Genomic DNA, 3640 nt, shown 5'->3' with positions numbered 1-3640 from the left:
TACGAACATTTCGGAGTGTTTGGGCATCAATCTGAGGACGTGTACCGAGAGTTATAAAAATCAAACATTCAGTCAACATCATGGTGTTTGGAGTGATCACTAGTGATGGCAATGTTATGCCTCCATTCATCTTCCCACATGGCCTCAGACTCAACTGGAGGCAGTCAACATCATGGTGTTTGGAGTGATCACTAGTGATGGCAATGTTATGCCTCCATTCATCTTCCCACATGGCCTCAGACTCAACTTGGAGGCTTACATCAAGTGCCTGGAGGAGGTAGTGCTACCCTAGGTCAAGAGGGTGGCTGCTGCAACACCCTATTTCTGGCAACAAAACTCTGCACCATGCCACACAAGCAGGAGAACCCAGTCATGGCTGTCAGAAAATTTTGGTGATTACATCACCCCTAACATTTAACCACCTAACTCCCCTGACTGCAACCCTCTTCATTAATATGTGTGGGGCACAGTTGAGCGAGACAGCAACAAAACAGCTGGGTATTCTTCCTAACGCCAACCATTTTACAGAGTGTGCTGAGTACTTCTTACATGCCACTGGCACGAGTGCATTTACACAGCACTGGCACGAGTGCATTTTATACAACACTGGCACCTGTAAAGGACAAGCCAGTATGTATGGATGACATCAATTTTACTTAGCTTGACAACATCTTCACTACTTCATCCCACATCTTCCTGGGTCTACTCCTTCAATAGGTTCCCTCCACAACTAGAACTCAGCACTTCTTTATGCAGCTGTCCTCATCCATGTGTATAACATGACCAAACCAGTGCAGTCTTCATCTGATGTCTCTTACACAGAAAATATTAATCAACTGTAATTTTTGTTTTAGTTGGAGAAAAAAAAACAAAAAACAGAAACCGAGCAGCTATTGTTGGTGATGCAAAGAGAAAGGGAGCGAGAATTTAAAGAAATTAAGAAGGAAACCCTTGAGTTAATTTATATGTTTAGAGTAAAAGAAATTTGATTTTTGTTTGCCAGCAAAGGACAACTATGGATATGCTTTAGTCTCTTAGACTTCATCAACATTGTAGATTAACCAAGCCTGTAAGTACTGGACATATTTTATCAATAGGAAAAAGTGTTACAATTAATTTTAACCAGAACAATTTGCATAATTATTTGCATAAAATGAACTAATGGAAATAGTTGAATGTGGGCTAATGGCATTACTTTGAAAACAAAACATTTCAAAGTTTTCTTTTTATTAGGAGAAAGAAAACAAAGCTTGATGGTAAATGGCTCTCAAAGAAAAAATGAGATAATTTCCAAAAATTAATTCTTCAAGTTAATATTCATGCTAGTAAAAAGGCAGCTTGATCTTCTTTTTTGTATTTTTGCTATAGCCAAAGGACAATTTAGAACTTGTTTCTGTCTATTTGATCTCATCAGAACAGTGCAGTTTCAGCCAAGCCTTCAGATGAGTGGATTGGTTTTTACATATAGAAAAAGCGTGATGATAGAAACGTATTTTTTTAATTTTAAACTGATGAACAGTAAATTATTGTGCATAATCACACCAGCCATTTCCCTTTTTTGTTTACAGGCCACTGATAGGTAAATAAAAATGCTAGGAAAAATCCTCACTCAACCATAGCTGTTGTATTAAGTCATCCACTGCAACTCAAGGCCCTCAGTAATTAGCTATTCACTTGTAGTGGGATTATGTGATTTGAGGGTGTTCTCTTTGTGGACATTAAACAAAGCAAGAGCAAGGTTAACTAATGATAAAAAGGAACTAAAATTGTGTCAAACGAACCTCTATGTGGTCAATAATATGCTAAATATTTCAGTTGAATTTCTCTAAAACTCTTCTACTTTCAAAAAGAAAGAACACATTCAATGGTATACTTACACAAGTATACCAACTTTGTTTCCTCATAACTTCCAGAATATGGATATTTTTTATATGAAATTTTCCAGAAAGGCACTACAATTGGTGTATATTCCGATTATATCAAATTCGTGGGGAAAATTTTCCCTTGGATGGAGAGAGGAATTTCGGAAAATTCACACGAGTCAGCTTTGTTTCCTCATGACTTTCACAAACATGGGTATTTTGTAATGAAATTTTCAGATGGTGTAGATTTGGATTATACTGGAATTTAATATGAAAAATAAAATTGTTGGGCTCGTACACAGATACTGACACATTACAATTTTTTTCCGAAATTTCAAGTTGCACTTTGTAGGTATACGTGGTGTGTGTCAGTAAGTATGCATGCGAATCTATCCCCCCACTTTTTTTTTTTGTATTAAATTCCAATATAATCATAATCTTACACCATCTGAGAGGTATTTGTAGAAAAATTTCGTAAGATAAAGTATCCATTTTTCTAAAAGTCATGAGGAAACAAAGTCAATTTGCATGAATTTTCTGAAGTTGCTCTCCTTACCTTCAATAAAAAAATTTTCTACAACAAATTCCAATATAATCAGAATCTACACCCTCTGAAGCATATTTGTAGAAAATATCTATTTTTCTGGAAGTTATGAGGAAACAAAGTCAAAGGTGGTGCACACTCGCGTAGGCATGCCCTGGCCTAATACTCTTATGTAAATTTGCGATAAAAACATAGACCGGAATACTCAATGCAAAGTAAAACAATCACAATTAATTCATTATATATATGAACAAATAATTCAATGCCCATTGTTCTCTTCCTTTATTTAACCCTTATAATATAAAACTGAATCGCTGTTGGCCCTGTGGCCTAATGGATAAGGCGTCGGCCTCCGGAGCCGAAGATTGTGGGTTCAAGTCCCATCAGGGTCGTTAGCCACTTTTTTTTTATTCCGTTCCGTTTTTACTTGGAATTATTTGTCAACGACAATTCAATGTTGTTTATCAGTTACGAGTTGTCTCCATCGTTGGGAATAAAATTAGTGGAAGCGAAAAACAAAATTGTTGTTAAACCCCCGGTCATTCCTGACTGATGATCAACGACATTTCATTCGTGACTATTGTCACTTTATTATCCCATCACTATTTATAAGCCGGGTAAAGAAATTGAGAAATTTGGCTGCAACCTTTAATAGCTCATAAAGAGAAAATATGATGTTGATGGTGTTGTTTTAATTCCAGGCCACCTCTCATCGAGCAGGCCTATAATGAAAAGACATTACAACCATGACCATTCCTACGTTTTGTACATTCAAGACTAAACTATCAATTGCACATCTCTCTCACCCCCGCCTCTCCCTCATGGCGGAAAGGTGTAATCTGATAGAAAATTGACTGTTATTTCCAGTAAATCGATTGAACTCATAACGACTTCCTTGGTGCACAGGGGAGAACAACTAATCGGTGTTTTAATGCACAGTTCAAAGTGCACGACCATAGGAGGCCGACTTCAGTTCTTTTGTTTTCCAGTATGTTTCTTCTTTTTGCACGTATAATTCTTATTGGCCTTTCTCGTTGCTATTATTTAGTCCCAGCTAAAAGCTACGGACATTTGTGTGCTGTCGTTATTATCATTACTCTTCGTGGCATAGTTAGAAATGATATCCAGGACTTGACTGGCACTTTATTTTATCGAATTCCGGAAGATGAAGAGGAAAGTTGATCTCTCTAGAATCTGAACCCAGACTGTAAAGGGATGTAACTAAATACCGTGT

The 3640-nt window shown here is 37.0% G+C and overlaps 1 non-coding gene across 1 annotated transcript; it reads left to right on the top strand.

The window, feature by feature from the left end:
- The first annotated feature begins 2725 nt into the window (after nt 1-2725).
- Nucleotides 2726-2798, top strand: Trnar-ccg. Its single transcript has one exon. It is a non-coding gene; the product is annotated as a tRNA-Arg (tRNA).
- Nucleotides 2799-3640: the final 842 nt, after the last annotated feature.

This window comes from Octopus sinensis, linkage group LG18 (assembly GCF_006345805.1).
Source record: "Octopus sinensis linkage group LG18, ASM634580v1, whole genome shotgun sequence".
NCBI lineage: Eukaryota > Metazoa > Mollusca > Cephalopoda > Octopoda > Octopodidae > Octopus > Octopus sinensis.
This window is presented reverse-complemented; position numbering and strand designations above follow the sequence as displayed.